This window comes from Schistocerca serialis, chromosome 12 (assembly GCF_023864345.2).
Source record: "Schistocerca serialis cubense isolate TAMUIC-IGC-003099 chromosome 12, iqSchSeri2.2, whole genome shotgun sequence".
In the NCBI taxonomy this organism is placed as follows: Eukaryota; Metazoa; Arthropoda; class Insecta; order Orthoptera; family Acrididae; genus Schistocerca; species Schistocerca serialis.
In genome coordinates this window covers 51155943-51175315 of record NC_064649.1, presented here as the reverse complement: position 1 = coordinate 51175315, position 19373 = coordinate 51155943, and positions in this window count along the sequence as shown.

The window sequence follows — 19373 nt, the reverse complement described above, 5'->3', positions numbered from 1 at the left end:
TATCGTGTAATGTGGCTGCCAGAGTTCGGTTCATGCAAAATTTTAAGGTCCTAGGTCAACTACAAGGCAGCAAAAGCAGCCAAAAACTGAATTTTCAAAAACTAAAACTTGAATTTCTGTGCCTCTTTCTTGGTGACTGCAACAACTTAGAAGCTTCTACTTCGTACAGAGTGGTGCGACCGCAAACTTCATCACGCTGCATTAGTTGCCAGACGATAAATGTAAACGTTTCTGAGAGTAATGCGTCCAATGTGAAGATTTTCAGTTACGTCGATACGAAAACAAATGTTGAAAACGTTATGTTTTCTGCGGTTTTTACTACGAATTACCACTTTTCGCTTTTTCTCGTGTAGTGTGGCTGCCAGAGTTCGGTTCATGCAAAATCTTAAGGTCCTAGGTCAACTACAAGGCAGCAAAAGCAGCCAAAAACTGAATTTTCAAAAACTAAAATTTGAATTTCTGTGCCTCTTTCTTGGTGACTGCAACAACTTAGAAGCTTCTACTTCGTACAGAGTGGTGCGACCGCAAACGTCATCACGCTGCATTAGTTGCCAGACGATAAATGTAAACGTTTCTGAGAGTAATGCGTCCAATGTGAAGATTTTCAGTTACGTCGATACGAAAACAAATGTAGAAAACGTTATGTTTTCTGCGGTTTTTACTACGAATTACCACTTCTCGCTTTTTCTCGCGTAATGTGGCTGCCAGAGTTCGGTTCATGCAAAATCTTAAGGTCCTAGGTCAACTACAAGGCAGCAAAAGCAGCCAAAAACTGAATTTTCAAAAACTAAAACTTGAATTTCTGTGCCTCTTTCTTGGTGACTGCAACAACTTAGAAGCTTCTACTTCGTACAGAGTGGTGCGACCGCAAACGTCAATACGCTGCATTAGTTGCCAGACGATAAATGTAAACGTTTCTGAGAGTAATGCGTCCAATGTGAAGATTTTCAGTTACGTCGATACGAAAACAAATGTTGAAAACGTTATGTTTTCTGCGGTTTTTACTACGAATTACCACTTCTCGCTTTTTCTCGTGTAATGTGGCTGCCAGAGTTCGGTTCATGCAAAATCTTAAGGTCCTAGGTCAACTACAAGGCAGCAAAAGCAGCCAAAAACTGAATTTTCAAAAACTAAAACTTGAATTTCTGTGCCTCTTTCTTGGTGACTGCAACAACTTAGAAGCTTCTACTTCGTACAGAGTGGTGCGACCGCAAACTTCATCACGCTGCATTAGTTGCCAGACGATAAATGTAAACGTTTCTGAGAGTAATGCGTCCAATGTGAAGATTTTCAGTTACGTCGATACGAAAACAAATGTAGAAAACGTTATGTTTTCTGCGGTTTTTACTACGAATTACCACTTCTCGCTTTTTCTCGTGTAATGTGGCTGCAGAGTTCGGTCCATGCAAAATCTTAAGGTCCTAGGTCAACTACAAGGCAGCAAAAGCAGCCAAAAACTGAATTTTCAAAAACTAAAACTTGAATTTCTGTGCCTCTTTCTTGGTGACTGCAACAACTTAGAAGCCTCTACTTCGTACAGAGTGGTGCGACCGCAAACGTCATCACGCTGCATTAGTTGCCAGATGATAAATGTAAACGTTTCTGAGAGTAATGCGTCCAATGTGAAGATTTTCAGTTACGTCGATACGAAAACAAATGTTGAAAACGTTATGTTTTCTGCGGTTTTTACTACGAATTACCACTTCTCGCTTTTTCTCGTGTAATGTGGCTGCCAGAGTTCGGTTCATGCAAAATCTTAAGGTCCTAGGTCAACTACAAGGCAGCAAAAGCAGCCAAAAACTGAATTTTCAAAAACTAAAACTTGAATTTCTGTGCCTCTTTCTTGGTGACTGCAACAACTTAGAAGCTTCTACTTCGTACAGAGTGGTGCGACCGCAAACGTCATCACGCTACATTAGTTGCCAGACGATAAATGTAAACGTTTCTGAGAGTAATGCGTCCAATGTGAAGATTTTCAGTTACGTCGATACGAAAACAAATGTTGAAAACGTTATGTTTTCTGCGGTTTTTACTACGAATTACCACTTCTCGCTTTTTCTCGTGTAATGTGGCAGCCAGAGTTCGGTTCATGCAAAATCTTAAGGTCCTAGGTCAACTACAAGGCAGCAAAAGAAGGCAAAAACTGAATTTTCAAAAACAAAAATTTGAATTTCTGTGCCTCTTTCTTGGTGACTGCAACAACTTAGAAGCTTCTACTTCGTACAGAGTGGTGCGACCGCAAACGTCATCACGCTGCATTAGTTGCCAGACGATAAATGTAAACGTTTCTGAGAGTAATGCGTCCAATGTGAAGATTTTCAGTTACGTCGATACGAAAACAAATGTAGAAAACGTTATGTTTTCTGCGGTTTTTACTACGAATTACCACTTCTCGCTTTTTCTCGCGTAATGTGGCTGCCAGAGTTCGTTTCATGCAAAATCTTAAGGTCCTAGGTCAACTACAAGGCAGCAAAAGCAGCCAAAAACTGAATTTTCAAAAACTAAAACTTGAATTTCTGTGCCTCTTTCTTGGTGACTGCAACAACTTAGAAGCTTCTACTTCGTACAGAGTGGTGCGACCGCAAACGTCATCACGCTGCATTAGTTGCCAGACGATAAATGTAAACGTTTCTGAGAGTAATGCGTCCAATGTGAAGATTTTCAGTTACGTCATTTCGAAAACAAATGTTGAAAACGTTATGTTTTCTGCGGTTTTTACTACGAATTACCACTTCTCGCTTCTTCTCGTGTAATGTGGCTGTCAGAGTTCGGTTCATGCAAAATCTTAAGGTCCTAGGTCAACTACAAGGCAGCAAAAGCAGCCAAAAACAGAATTTTCAAAAACTAAAACTTGAATTTCTGTGCCTCTTTCTTGGTGACTGCAACAACTTAGAAGCTTCTACTTCGTACAGAGTGGTGCGACCGCAAAAGTCATCACGCTGCATTAGTTGCCAGACGATAAATGTAAACGTTCCTGAGAGTAATGCGTCCAATGTGAAGATTTTCAGTTACGTCGATACGAAAACAAATGTTGAAAACGTTATGTTTTCTGCGGTTTTTACTACGAATTACCACTTCTCGCTTTTTATCGTGTAATGTGGCTGCCAGAGTTCGGTTCATGCAAAATTTTAAGGTCCTAGGTCAACTACAAGGCAGCAAAAGCAGCCAAAAACTGAATTTTCAAAAACTAAAACTTGAATTTCTGTGCCTCTTTCTTGGTGACTGCAACAACTTAGAAGCTTCTACTTCGTACAGAGTGGTGCGACCGCAAACTTCATCACGCTGCATTAGTTGCCAGACGATAAATGTAAACGTTTCTGAGAGTAATGCGTCCAATGTGAAGATTTTCAGTTACGTCGATACGAAAACAAATGTAGAAAACGTTATGTTTTCTGCGGTTTTTACTACGAATTACCACTTCTCGCTTTTTCTCGTGTAATGTGGCTGCCAGAGTTCGGTCCATGCAAAATCGTAAGGTCCTAGGTCAACTACAAGGCAGCAAAAGCAGCCAAAAACTGAATTTTCAAAAACTAAAACTTGAATTTCTGTGCCTCTTTCTTGGTGACTGCAACAACTTAGAAGCCTCTACTTCGTACAGAGTGGTGCGACCGCAAACGTCATCACGCTGCATTAGTTGCCAGATGATAAATGTAAACGTTTCTGAGAGTAATGCGTCCAATGTGAAGATTTTCAGTTACGTCGATACGAAAACAAATGTTGAAAACGTTATGTTTTCTGCGGTTTTTACTACGAATTACCACTTCTCGCTTTTTCTCGTGTAATGTGGCTGCCAGAGTTCGGTTCATGCAAAATCTTAAGGTCCTAGGTCAACTACAAGGCAGCAAAAGCAGCCAAAAACTGAATTTTCAAAAACTAAAACTTGAATTTCTGTGCCTCTTTCTTGGTGACTGCAACAACTTAGAAGCTTCTACTTCGTACAGAGTGGTGCGACCGCAAACGTCATCACGCTGCATTAGTTGCCAGACGATAAATGTAAACGTTTCTGAGAGTAATGCGTCCAATGTGAAGATTTTCAGTTACGTCGATACGAAAACAAATGTTGAAAACGTTATGTTTTCTGCGGTTTTTACTACGAATTACCACTTCTCGCTTTTTCTCGTGTAATGTGGCTGCCAGAGTTCGGTTCATGCAAAATCTTAAGGTCCTATGTCAACTACAAGGCAGCAAAAGCAGCCAAAAACTGAATTTTCAAAAACTAAAATTTGAATTTCTGTGCCTCTTTCTTGGTGACTGCAACAACTTAGAAGCTTCTACTTCGTACAGAGTGGTGTGACCGCAAACGTCATCACGCTACATTAGTTGCCAGACGATAAATGTAAACGTTTCTGAGAGTAATGCGTCCAATGTGAAGATTTTCAGTTACGTCGATACGAAAACAAATGTAGAAAACGTTATGTTTTCTGCGGTTTTTACTACGAATTACCACTTCTCGCTTTTTCTCGCGTAATGTGGCTGCCAGAGTTCGGTTCATGCAAAATCTTAAGGTCCTAGGTCAACTACAAGGCAGCAAAAGCAGCCAAAAACTGAATTTTCAAAAACTAAAACTTGAATTTCTGTGCCTCTTTCTTGGTGACTGCAACAACTTAGAAGCTTCTACTTCGTACAGAGTGGTGCGACCGCAAACGTCATCACGCTAGATTAGTTGCCAGACGATAAATGTAAACGTTTCTGAGAGTAATGCGTCCAATGTGAAGATTTTCAGTTACGTCGATACGAAAACAAATGTTGAAAACGTTATGTTTTCTGCGGTTTTTACTACGAAATACCACTTCTCGCTTTTTCTCGTGTAATGTGGCTGCCAGAGTTCGGTTCATGCAAAATATTAAGGTCCTAGGTAAACTACAAGGCAGCAAAAGCAGCCAAAAACTGAATTTTCAAAAACTAAAATTTGAATTTCTGTGCCTCTTTCTTGGTGACTGCAACAACTTAGAAGCTTCTACTTCGTACAGAGTGGTGCGACCGCAAACGTCATCACGCTGCATTAGTTGCCAGACGATAAATGTAAACGTTTCTGAGAGTAATGCGTCCAATGTGAAGATTTTCAGTTACGTCGATACGAAAACAAATGTAGAAAACGTTATGTTTTCTGCGGTTTTTACTACGAATTACCACTTCTCGCTTTTTCTCGCGTAATGTGGCTGCCAGAGTTCGGTTCATGCAAAATCTTAAGGTCCTAGGTCAACTACAAGGCAGCAAAAGCAGCCAAAAACTGAATTTTCAAAAACTAAAACTTGAATTTCTGTGCCTCTTTCTTGGTGACTGCAACAACTTAGAAGCTTCTACTTCGTACAGAGTGGTGCGACCGCAAACGTCATCACGCTGCATTAGTTGCCAGACGATAAATGTAAACGTTTCTGAGAGTAATGCGTCCAATGTGAAGATTTTCAGTTACGTCATTTCGAAAACAAATGTTGAAAACGTTATGTTTTCTGCGGTTTTTACTACGAATTACCACTTCTCGCTGTTTCTCGTGTAATGTGGCTGCCAGAGTTCGGTTCATGCAAAATCTTAAGGTCCTAGGTCAACTACAAGGCAGCAAAAGCAGCCAAAAACTGAATTTTCAAAAACTAAAACTTGAATTTCTGTGCCGCTTTCTTGGTGACTGCAACAACTTAGAAGCTTCTACTTCGTAAAGAGTGGTGCGACCGCAAACTTCATCACGCTGCATTAGTTGCCAGACGATAAATGTAAACGTTTCTGAGAGTAATGCGTCCAATGTGAAGATTTTCAGTTACGTCGATACGAAAACAAATGTAGAAAACGTTATGTTTTCTGCGGTTTTTACTACGAATTACCACTTCTCGCTTTTTCTCGTGTAATGTGGCTGCCAGAGTTCGGTCCATGCAAAATCTTAAGGTCCTAGGTCAACTACAAGGCAGCAAAAGCAGCCAAAAACTGAATTTTCAAAAACTAAAACTTGAATTTCTGTGCCTCTTTCTTGGTGACTGCAACAACTTAGAAGCCTCTACTTCGTACAGAGTGGTGCGACCGCAAACGTCATCACGCTGCATTAGTTGCCAGATGATAAATGTAAACGTTTCTGAGAGTAATGCGTCCAATGTGAAGATTTTCAGTTACGTCGATACGAAAACAAATGTTGAAAACGTTATGTTTTCTGCGGTTTTTACTACGAATTACCACTTCTCGCTTTTTCTCGTGTAATGTGGCTGCCAGAGTTCGGTTCATGCAAAATCTTAAGGTCCTAGGTCAACTACAAGGCAGCAAAAGCAGCCAAAAACTGAATTTTCAAAAACTAAAACTTGAATTTCTGTGCCTCTTTCTTGGTGACTGCAACAACTTAGAAGCTTCTACTTCGTACAGAGTGGTGCGACCGCAAACGTCATCACGCTACATTAGTTGCCAGACGATAAATGTAAACGTTTCTGAGAGTAATGCGTCCAATGTGAAGATTTTCAGTTACGTCATTTCGAAAACAAATGTTGAAAACGTTATGTTTTCTGCGATTTTTACTACGAATTACCACTTCTCGCTTTTTCTCGTGTAATGTGGCTGCCAGAGTTCGGTTCATGCAAAATCTTAAGGTCCTAGGTCAACTACAAGGCAGCAAAAGCAGCCAAAAACTGAATTTTCAAAAACTAAAACTTGAATTTCTGTGCCTCTTTCTTGGTGACTGCAACAACTTAGAAGCTTCTACTTCGTACAGAGTGGTGCGACCGCAAACTTCATCACGCTGCATTAGTTGCCAGACGATAAATGTAAACGTTTCTGAGAGTAATGCGTCCAATGTGAAGATTTTCAGTTACGTCGATACGAAAACAAATGTAGAAAACGTTATGTTTTCTGCGGTTTTTACTATGAATTACCACTTCTCGCTTTTTCTCGTGTAATGTGGCTGCCAGAGTTCGGTCCATGCAAAATCTTAAGGTCCTAGGTCAACTACAAGGCAGCAAAAGCAGCCACAAACTGAATTTTCAAAAACTAAAACTTGAATTTCTGTGCCTCTTTCTTGGTGACTGCAACAACTTAGAAGCCTCTACTTCGTACAGAGTGGTGCGACCGCAAACGTCATCACGCTGCATTAGTTGCCAGATGATAAATGTAAACGTTTCTGAGAGTAATGCGTCCAATGTGAAGATTTTCAGTTACGTCGATACGAAAACAATGTAGAAAACGTTATGTTTTCTGCGGTTTTTACTACGAATTACCACTTATCGCTTTTTCTCGTGTAATGTGGCTGCCAGAGTTCGGTTCATGCAAAATCTTAAGGTCCTAGGTCAACTACAAGGCAGCAAAAGCAGCCAAAAACTGAATTTTCAAAAACTAAAACTTGAATTTCTGTGCCTCTTTCTTGGTGACTGCAACAACTTAGAAGCTTCTACTTCGTACAGAGTGGTGCGACCGCAAACGTCATCACGCTACATTAGTTGCCAGACTATAAATGTAAACGTTTCTGAGAGTAATGCGTCCAATGTGAAGATTTTCAGTTACGTCATTTCGAAAACAAATGTTGAAAACGTTATGTTTTCTGCGGTTTTTACTACGAATTACCACTTCTCGCTTTTTCTCGTGTAATGTGGCTGCCAGAGTTCGGTTCATGCAACATCTTAAGGTCCTAGGTCAACTACAAGGCAGCAAAAGCAGCCAAAAACTGAATTTTCAAAAACTAAAACTTGAATTTCTGTGCCTCTTTCTTGGTGACTGCAACAACTTAGAAGCTTCTGCTTCGTACAGAGTGGTGCGACCGCAAACGTCATCACGCTGCATTAGTTGCCAGACGATAAATGTAAACGTTTCTGAGAGTAATGCGTCCAATGTGAAGATTTTCAGTTACGTCGATACGAAAACAAATGTTGAAAACGTTATGTTTTCTGCGGTTTTTACTACGAATTACCACTTCTCGCTTTTTCTCGTGTAATGTGGCTGCCAGAGTTCGGTTCATGCAAAATCTTAAGGTCCTAGGTCAACTACAAGGCAGCAAAAGCAGCCAAAAACTGAATTTTCAAAAACTAAAACTTGAATTTCTGTGCCTCTTTCTTGGTGACTGCAACAACTTAGAAGCTTCTACTTCGTACAGAGTGGTGCGACCGCAAACGTCATCACGCTGCATTAGTTGCCAGACGATAAATGTAAACGTTTCTGAGAGTAATGCGTCCAATGTGAGGATTTTCAGTTACGTCATTTCGAAAACAAATGTTGAAAACGTTATGTTTTCTGCGGTTTTTACTACGAATTACCACTTCTCGCTTTTTCTCGTGTAATGTGGCTGCCAGAGTTCGGTTCATGCAAAATCTTAAGGTCCTAGGTCAACTACAAGGCAGCAAAAGCAGCCAAAACTGAATTTTCAAAAACTAAAACTTGAATTTCTGTGCCTCTTTCTTGGTGACTGCAACAACTTAGAAGCTTCTACTTCGTACAGAGTGGTGCGACCGCAAACTTCATCACGCTGCATTAGTTGCCAGACGATAAATGTAAACGTTCCTGAGAGTAATGCGTCCAATGTGAAGATTTTCAGTTACGTCGATACGAAAACAAATGTTGAAAACGTTATGTTTTCTGCGGTTTTTACTACGAATTACCACTTCTCGCTTTTTCTCGTGTAATGTGGCTGCCAGAGTTCGGTTCATGCAAAATCTTAAGGTCCTAGGTCAACTACAAGGCAGCAAAACCAGCCAAAAACTGAATTTTCAAAAACTAAAACTTGAATTTCTGTGCCTCTTTCTTGGTGACTGCAACAACTTAGAAGCTTCTACTTCGTACAGAGTGGTGCGACCGCAAACTTCATCACGCTGCATTAGTTGCCAGACGATAAATGTAAACGTTTTTGAGAGTAATGCGTCCAATGTGAAGATTTTCAGTTACGTCATTTCGAAAACAAATGTTGAAAACGTTATGTTTTCTGCGGTTTTTACTACGAATTACCACTTCTCGCTTTTTCTCGTGTAATGTGGCTGCAAGAGTTCGATTCATGCATAATCTTAAGGTCCTAGGTCAACAACAAGGCAGCAAAAGCAGCCAAAAACTGAATTTAGTTGCCAGACGATAAATGTAAACGTTTCTGAGAGTAATGCGTCCAATGTGAAGATTTTCAGTTACGTCATTTCGAAAACAAATGTTGAAAACGTTATGTTTTCTGCGGTTTTTACTACGAATTACCACTTCTCGCTTTTTCTCGTGTAATGTGGCTGCCAGAGTTCGGTCCATGCAAAATCTTAAGGTCCTAGGTCAACTACAAGGCAGCAAAAGCAGCCAAAAACTGAATTTTCAAAAACTAAAACTTGAATTTCTGTGCCTCTTTCTTGGTGATTGCAACAACTTAGAAGCTTCTACTTCGTACAGAGTGGTGCGACCGCAAACGTCATCACGCTGCATTCGTTGCCAGACGATAAATGTAAACGTTTCTGAGAGTAATGCGTCCAATGTGAAGATTTTCAGTTACGTCGATACGAAAGCAAATGTTGAAAACGTTATGTTTTCTGCGGTTTTTACTACGAATTACCACTTCTCGCTTTTTCTCGTGTAATGTGGCTGCCAGAGTTCGGTTCATGCAAAATATTAAGGTCCTAGGTCAACTACAAGGCAGCAAAAGCAGCCAAAAACTGAATTTTCAAAAACTAAAACTTGAATTTCTGTGCCTCTTTCTTGGTGACTGCAACAACTTAGAAGCTTCTACTTCGTACAGAGTGGTGCGACAGCAAACGTCATCACGCTGCATTAGTTGCCAGACGATAAATGTAAACGTTTCTGAGAGTAATGCGTCAAATGTGAAGATTTTCAGTTACGTCATTTCGAAAACAAATGTTGAAAACGTTATGTTTTCTGCGGTTTTTACTACGAATTACCACTTCTCGCTTTTTCTCGTGTAATGTGGCTGCCAGAGTTCGGTTCATGCAACATCTTAAGGTCCTAGGTCAACTACAAGGCAGCAAAAGCAGCCAAAAACTGAATTTTCAAAAACTAAAACTTGAATTTCTGTGCCTCTTTCTTGGTGACTGCAACAACTTAGAAGCTTCTGCTTCGTACAGAGTGGTGCGACCGCAAACGTCATCACGCTGCATTAGTTGCCAGACGATAAATGTAAACGTTTCTGAGAGTAATGCGTCCAATGTGAAGATTTTCAGTTACGTCGATACGAAAACAAATGTTGAAAACGTTATGTTTTCTGCGGTTTTTACTACGAATTACCACTTCTCGCTTTTTCTCGTGTAATGTGGCTGCCAGAGTTCGGTTCATGCAAAATCTTAAGGTCCTAGGTCAACTACAAGGCAGCAAAAGCAGCCAAAAACTGAATTTTCAAAAACTAAAACTTGAATTTCTGTGCCTCTTTCTTGGTGACTGCAACAACTTAGAAGCTTCTACTTCGTACAGAGTGGTGCGACCGCAAACGTCATCACGCTGCATTAGTTGCCAGACGATAAATGTAAACGTTTCTGAGAGTAATGCGTCCAATGTGAGGATTTTCAGTTACGTCATTTCGAAAACAAATGTTGAAAACGTTATGTTTTCTGCGGTTTTTACTACGAATTACCACTTCTCGCTTTTTCTCGTGTAATGTGGCTGCCAGAGTTCGGTTCATGCAAAATCTTAAGGTCCTAGGTCAACTACAAGGCAGCAAAAGCAGCCAAAACTGAATTTTCAAAAACTAAAACTTGAATTTCTGTGCCTCTTTCTTGGTGACTGCAACAACTTAGAAGCTTCTACTTCGTACAGAGTGGTGCGACCGCAAACGTCATCACGCTGCATTAGTTGCCAGACGATAAATGTAAACGTTCCTGAGAGTAATGCGTCCAATGTGAAGATTTTCAGTTACGTCGATACGAAAACAAATGTAGAAAACGTTATGTTTTCTGCGGTTTTTACTATGAATTACCACTTCTCGCTTTTTCTCGTGTAATGTGGCTGCCAGAGTTCGGTCCATGCAAAATCTTAAGGTCCTAGGTCAACTACAAGGCAGCAAAAGCAGCCACAAACTGAATTTTCAAAAACTAAAACTTGAATTTCTGTGCCTCTTTCTTGGTGACTGCAACAACTTAGAAGCCTCTACTTCGTACAGAGTGGTGCGACCGCAAACGTCATCACGCTGCATTAGTTGCCAGATGATAAATGTAAACGTTTCTGAGAGTAATGCGTCCAATGTGAAGATTTTCAGTTACGTCGATACGAAAACAATGTAGAAAACGTTATGTTTTCTGCGGTTTTTACTACGAATTACCACTTATCGCTTTTTCTCGTGTAATGTGGCTGCCAGAGTTCGGTTCATGCAAAATCTTAAGGTCCTAGGTCAACTACAAGGCAGCAAAAGCAGCCAAAAACTGAATTTTCAAAAACTAAAACTTGAATTTCTGTGCCTCTTTCTTGGTGACTGCAACAACTTAGAAGCTTCTACTTCGTACAGAGTGGTGCGACCGCAAACGTCATCACGCTACATTAGTTGCCAGACTATAAATGTAAACGTTTCTGAGAGTAATGCGTCCAATGTGAAGATTTTCAGTTACGTCATTTCGAAAACAAATGTTGAAAACGTTATGTTTTCTGCGGTTTTTACTACGAATTACCACTTCTCGCTTTTTCTCGTGTAATGTGGCTGCCAGAGTTCGGTTCATGCAACATCTTAAGGTCCTAGGTCAACTACAAGGCAGCAAAAGCAGCCAAAAACTGAATTTTCAAAAACTAAAACTTGAATTTCTGTGCCTCTTTCTTGGTGACTGCAACAACTTAGAAGCTTCTGCTTCGTACAGAGTGGTGCGACCGCAAACGTCATCACGCTGCATTAGTTGCCAGACGATAAATGTAAACGTTTCTGAGAGTAATGCGTCCAATGTGAAGATTTTCAGTTACGTCGATACGAAAACAAATGTTGAAAACGTTATGTTTTCTGCGGTTTTTACTACGAATTACCACTTCTCGCTTTTTCTCGTGTAATGTGGCTGCCAGAGTTCGGTTCATGCAAAATCTTAAGGTCCTAGGTCAACTACAAGGCAGCAAAAGCAGCCAAAAACTGAATTTTCAAAAACTAAAACTTGAATTTCTGTGCCTCTTTCTTGGTGACTGCAACAACTTAGAAGCTTCTACTTCGTACAGAGTGGTGCGACCGCAAACGTCATCACGCTGCATTAGTTGCCAGACGATAAATGTAAACGTTTCTGAGAGTAATGCGTCCAATGTGAGGATTTTCAGTTACGTCATTTCGAAAACAAATGTTGAAAACGTTATGTTTTCTGCGGTTTTTACTACGAATTACCACTTCTCGCTTTTTCTCGTGTAATGTGGCTGCCAGAGTTCGGTTCATGCAAAATCTTAAGGTCCTAGGTCAACTACAAGGCAGCAAAAGCAGCCAAAACTGAATTTTCAAAAACTAAAACTTGAATTTCTGTGCCTCTTTCTTGGTGACTGCAACAACTTAGAAGCTTCTACTTCGTACAGAGTGGTGCGACCGCAAACGTCATCACGCTGCATTAGTTGCCAGACGATAAATGTAAACGTTCCTGAGAGTAATGCGTCCAATGTGAAGATTTTCAGTTACGTCGATACGAAAACAAATGTTGAAAACGTTATGTTTTCTGCGGTTTTTACTACGAATTACCACTTCTCGCTTTTTCTCGTGTAATGTGGCTGCCAGAGTTCGGTTCATGCAAAATCTTAAGGTCCTAGGTCAACTACAAGGCAGCAAAACCAGCCAAAAACTGAATTTTCAAAAACTAAAACTTGAATTTCTGTGCCTCTTTCTTGGTGACTGCAACAACTTAGAAGCTTCTACTTCGTACAGAGTGGTGCGACCGCAAACTTCATCACGCTGCATTAGTTGCCAGACGATAAATGTAAACGTTTTTGAGAGTAATGCGTCCAATGTGAAGATTTTCAGTTACGTCATTTCGAAAACAAATGTTGAAAACGTTATGTTTTCTGCGGTTTTTACTACGAATTACCACTTCTCGCTTTTTCTCGTGTAATGTGGCTGCAAGAGTTCGATTCATGCATAATCTTAAGGTCCTAGGTCAACAACAAGGCAGCAAAAGCAGCCAAAAACTGAATTTAGTTGCCAGACGATAAATGTAAACGTTTCTGAGAGTAATGCGTCCAATGTGAAGATTTTCAGTTACGTCATTTCGAAAACAAATGTTGAAAACGTTATGTTTTCTGCGGTTTTTACTACGAATTACCACTTCTCGCTTTTTCTCGTGTAATGTGGCTGCCAGAGTTCGGTCCATGCAAAATCTTAAGGTCCTAGGTCAACTACAAGGCAGCAAAAGCAGCCAAAAACTGAATTTTCAAAAACTAAAACTTGAATTTCTGTGCCTCTTTCTTGGTGATTGCAACAACTTAGAAGCTTCTACTTCGTACAGAGTGGTGCGACCGCAAACGTCATCACGCTGCATTCGTTGCCAGACGATAAATGTAAACGTTTCTGAGAGTAATGCGTCCAATGTGAAGATTTTCAGTTACGTCGATACGAAAGCAAATGTTGAAAACGTTATGTTTTCTGCGGTTTTTACTACGAATTACCACTTCTCGCTTTTTCTCGTGTAATGTGGCTGCCAGAGTTCGGTTCATGCAAAATATTAAGGTCCTAGGTCAACTACAAGGCAGCAAAAGCAGCCAAAAACTGAATTTTCAAAAACTAAAACTTGAATTTCTGTGCCTCTTTCTTGGTGACTGCAACAACTTAGAAGCTTCTACTTCGTACAGAGTGGTGCGACAGCAAACGTCATCACGCTGCATTAGTTGCCAGACGATAAATGTAAACGTTTCTGAGAGTAATGCGTCAAATGTGAAGATTTTCAGTTACGTCATTTCGAAAACAAATGTTGAAAACGTTATGTTTTCTGCGGTTTTCACTTCGAATTACCACTTCTCGCTTTTTCTCGTGTAATGCGGCTGCCAGAGTTCGGTTCATGCAAAATCTTAAGGTCCTAGTTCAACTACAAGGCAGCGAAAGCAGCCAAAAACTGAAATTTCAAAAACTAAAACTTGAATTTCTGTGCCTCTTTCTTGGTGACTGCAACAACTAAGAAGCTTCTACTTCGTACAGAGTGGTGCGACCGCAAACGACATCACGCTGCATTAGTTGCCAGACGATAAATGTAAACGTTTCTGAGAGTAATGCGTCCAATGTGAAGATTTTCAGTTACGTCGATACGAAAACAAATGTTGAAAACGTTATGTTTTCTGCGGTTTTTACTACGAATTACGACTTCTCGCTTTTTCTCGTGTAATGTGGCTGCCAGAGTTCGGTTCATGCAAAATCTTAAGGTCCTAGGTCAACTACAAGGCAGCGAAAGCAGCAAAAAACTGAATTTTCAAAAACTGAAACTTGAATTTCTGTGCCTCTTTCTTGGTGACTGCAACAACTTAGAAGCTTCTACTTCGTACAGAGTGGTGCGACCGCAAACGTCATCACGCTGCATTAGTTGCCAGACGATAAATGTAAACGTTTCTGAGAGTAATGCGTCCAATGTGAAGATTTTCAGTTACGTCGATACGAAAACAAATGTTGAAAACGTTATGTTTTCTGCGGTTTTTACTACGAATTACCACTTCTCGCTTTTTCTCGTGTAATGTGGCTTCCAGAGTTCGGTTCATGCAAAATCTTAAGGTCCTAGGTCAACTACAAGGCAGCAAAAGCAGCCAAAAACTGAATTTAGTTGCCAGACGATAAATGTAAACGTTTCTGAGAGTAATGCGTCCAATGTGAAGATTTTCAGTTACGTCATTTCGAAAACAAATGTTGAAAACGTTATGTTTTCTGCGGTTTTTACTACGAATTACCACTTCTCGCTTTTTCTCGTGTAATGTGGCTGCCAGAGTTCGGTTCATGCAAAATCTTAAGGTCCTAGGTCAACTACAAGGCAGCAAAAGCAGCCAAAAACTGAATTTTCAAAAACTAAAACTTGAATTTCTGTGCCTCTTTCTTGGTGACTGCAACAACTTAGAAGCTTCTACTTCGTACAGAGTGGTGCGACCGCAAACGTCATCACGCTGCATTAGTTGCCAGACGATAAATGTAAACGTTTCTGAGAGTAATGCGTCCAATGTGATGATTTTCAGTTACGTCGATACGAAAACAAATGTAGAAAACGTTATGTTTTCTGCGGTTTTTACTACGAATTACCACTTCTCGCTTTTTCTCGTGTAATGTGGCTGCCAGAGTTCGGTTCATGCAAAATCTTAAGGTCCTAGGTCAACTACAAGGCAGCAAAAGCAGCCAAAAACTGAATTTTCAAAAACTAAAACTTGAATTTCTGTGCCTCTTTCTTGGTGACTGCAACAACTTAGAAGCTTCTACTTCGTACAGAGTGGTGCGACCGCAAACGTCATCACGCTGCATTAGTTGCCAGACGATAAATGTAAACGTTTCTGAGAGTAATGCGTCCAATGTGAAGATTTTCAGTCACGTCTTTTCTTAAACAAATGTTGAAAACGTTATGTTTTCTGCGGTTTTTACTACGAATTACCACTTCTCGCTTTTTCTCGTGTAATGTGGCTGCAAGAGTTCGGTTCATGCAAAATCTTAAGGTCCTAGGTCAACAACAAGGCAGCAAAAGCAGCCAAAAACTGAATTTAGTTGCCAGACGATAAATGTAAACGTTTCTGAGAGTAATGCGTCCAATGTGAAGATTTTCAGTTACGTTATTTCGAAAACAAATGTTGAAAACGTTATGTTTTCTGCGGTTTTTACTACGAATTACCACTTCTCGCTTTTTCTCGTGTAATGTGGCTGCCAGAGTTCGGTTCATGCAAAATCTTAAGTTCCTAGGTCAACTACAAGGCAGCAAAAGCAGCCAAAAACTGAATTTTCAAAAACTAAAACTTGAATTTCTGTGCCTCTTTCTTGGTGACTGCAACAACTTAGAAGCTTCTACTTCGTACAGAGTGGTGCGACCGCAAACGTCATCACGCTGCATTAGTTGCCAGACGATAAATGTAAACGTTTCTGAGAGTAATGCGTCCAATGTGAAGATTTTCAGTTACGTCATTTCGAAAACAAATGTTGAAAACGTTATGTTTTCTGCGGTTTTTACTACGAATTACCACTTCTCGCTTTTTCTCGTGTAATGTGGCTGCCAGAGTTCGGTTCAAGCAAAATCTTAAGGTCCTAGGTCAACTACAAGGCAGCAAAAGCAGCCAAAAACTGAATTTTCTAAAACTAAAACTTGAATTTCTGTGCCTCTTTCTTGGTGACTGCAACAACTTAGAAGCTTCTACTTCGTACAGTGTGGTGCGACCGCAAACGTCATCACGCTGCATTAGTTGCCAGACGATAAATGTAAACTTTTCTGAGAGTAATGCGTCCAATGTGAAGATTTTCAGTTACGTCGATACGAAAACAAATGTTGAAAACGTTATGTTTTCTGCGGTTTTTACTACGAATTACCACTTCTCGCTTTTTCTCGTGTAATGTGGCTGCCAGAGTTCGGTTCATGCAAAATCTTATGGTCCTAGGTGAACTACAAGGCAGCAAAAGCAGCCAAAAACTGAATTTTCAAAAACTAAAACTTGAATTTTTGTGCCTCTTTCTTGGTGACTGCAACAACTTAGAAGCTTCTACTTCGTACAGAGTGGTGCGACCGCAAACGTCATCACTTTGCGTTAGTTGCCAGACGATAAATGTAAACGTTTCTGAGAGTAATGCGTCCAATGTGAAGATTTTCAGTTTCGTCGATACGAAAACAAATGTTGAAAACGTTATGTTTTCTGCGGTTTTTACTACGAATTACCACTTCTCGCTCTTTCTCGTGTAATGTGGCTGCCAGAGTTCGGTTCATGCAAAATCTTAAGGTCCTAGGTCAGCTACAAGGCAGCAAAAGCAGCCAAAAACTGAATTTTCAAAAACTAAAATTTGAATTTTTTGTGCCTCTTTCTTGGTGACTGCAACAACTTAGAAGCTTCTACTTCGTACAGAGTGGTGCGACCGCAAACGTCATCACGCTGCATTAGTTGCCAGACGATAAATGTAAACGTTTCTGAGAGTAATGCGTCCAATGTGAAGATTTTCAGTTACGTCGATACGAAAACAAATGTTGAAAACGTTATGTTTTCTGCGGTTTTTACTACGAATTACCACTTCTCGCTTTTTCTCGTGTAATGTGGCTGCCAGGGTTCGGTTCATGCAAAATCTTAAGGTCCTAGGTCAACTACAAGGCAGCAAAAGCAGCCAAAAACTGAATTTTCAAAAACTAAAACTTGAATTTCTGTGCCTCTTTCTTGGTGACTGCAACAACTTAGAAGCTTCTACTTCGTACAGAGTGGTGCGACCGCAAACGTCATCACGCTGCATTAGTTGCCAGACGATAAATGTAAACGTTTCTGAGAGTAATGCGTCCAATGTGAAGATTTTCAGTTACGTCATTTCGAAAACAAATGTTGAAAACGTTATGTTTTCTACGTGTTTCACTACGAATTACCACTTCTCGCTTTTTCTCGTGTAATGTGGCTGCCAGAGTTCAGTTCATGCAAAATATTAAGGTCATAGGTCAACTACAAGGCAGCAAAAGCAGCCAAAAACTGAATTTTCAAAAACTAAAACTTGAATTTCTGTGCCTCTTTCTTGGTGACTGCAACAACTTAGAAGCTTCTACTTCGTACAGAGTGGTGCGACCGCAAACGTCATCACGCTGCATTAGTTGCCAGACGATAAATGTAAACGTTTCTGAGAGTAATGCGTCTAATGTGAAGATTTTCAGTTACGTCATTTCGAAAACAAATGTTGAAAACGTTATTTTTCTGCGGTTTTTACTACGAATTACCACTTCTCGCTTTTTCTCGTGTAATGTGGCTGCCAGAGTTCGGTTCATGCAAAATCTTAAGGTCCTAGGTCAACTACAAGGCAGCAAAAGCAGCCAAAAACTGAATTTTAAAAAACTAAAACTTGAATTTCTGTGCCTCTTTCTTGGTGACTGCAACAACTTAGAAGCTTCTACTTCGTACATAGTAGTGCGACCGCAAACGTCATCACGCTGCATTAGTTGCCAGACGATAAATGTAAACGTTTCTGAGAGTAATGCGTCCAATGTGAAGATTTTCAGTTACGTCATTTCGAAAACAAATGTTGAAAACGTTATGTTTTCTGCGGTTTTTACTACGAATTACCACTTCTCGCTTTTTCTCGTGTAATGTGGCTGCCAGAGTTCGGTTCATGCAAAATCTTAAGGTCCTAGGTCAACTACAAGGCAGCAAAAGCAGCAAAAAACTGAATTTTCAAAAACTAAAACTTGAATTTCTGTGCCTCTTTCTTGGTGACTGCAACAACTTAGAAGCTTCTACTTCGTACAGAGTGGTGCGACCGCAAACGTCATCACGCTGCATTAGTTGCCAGACGATAAATGTAAACGTTTCTGAGAGTAATACGTCCAATGTGAAGATTTTCAGTTACGTCGATACGAAAACAAATGTTGAAAACGTTATGTTTTCTGCGGTTTTTACTACGAATTACCACTTCTCGCTTTTTCTCGTGTAATGTGGCTGCCAGAGTTCGGTTCATGCAAAATATTAAGGTCCTAGGTCAACTACAAGGCAGCAAAAGCAGCCAAAAACTGAATTTTCAAAAACTAAAACTTGAATTTCTGTGCCTCTTTCTTGGTGACTGCAATAACTTAGAAGTTTCTACTTAGTACAGAGTGGTGCGACCGCAAACGTCATCACGCTGCATTAGTTGCCAGACGATAAATGTAAACGTTTCGGAGAGTAATGCGTCCAATGTGAAGATTTTCAGATACGTCATTTCGAAAACAAAAGTTGAAAACGTTATGTTTTCTGCGGTTTTTACTACGAATTACCACTTCTCGCTTTTTCTCGTGTAATGTGGCTGCCAGAGTTCGGTTCATGCAAAATCTTAAGGTCCTAGGTCAACTACAAGGCTGCAAAAGCAGCCAAAAACTGAATTTTCAAAAACTAAAACTTGAATTTCTGTGCCTCTTTCTTGGTGACTGCAACAACTTAGAAGCTTCTACTTCGTACAGAGTGGTGCGACCGCAAACGTCATCACGCTGCATTAGTTGCCAGACGATAAATGTAAACGTTTCTGAGAGTAATACGTCCAATGTGAAGATTTTCAGTTACGTCGATACGAAAACAAATGTTGAAAACGTTATGTTTTCTGCGGTTTTTACTACGAATTACCACTTCTCGCTTTTTCTCGTGTAATGTGGCTGCCAGAGTTCGGTTCATGCAAAATATTAAGGTCCTAGGTCAACTACAAGGCAGCAAAAGCAGCCAAAAACTGAATTTTCAAAAACTAAAACTTGAATTTCTGTGCCTCTTTCTTGGTGACTGCAACAACTTAGAAGTTTCTACTTAGTACAGAGTGGTGCGACCGCAAACGTCATCACGCTGCATTAGTTGCCAGACGATAAATGTAAACGTTTCGGAGAGTAATGCGTCCAATGTGAAGATTTTCA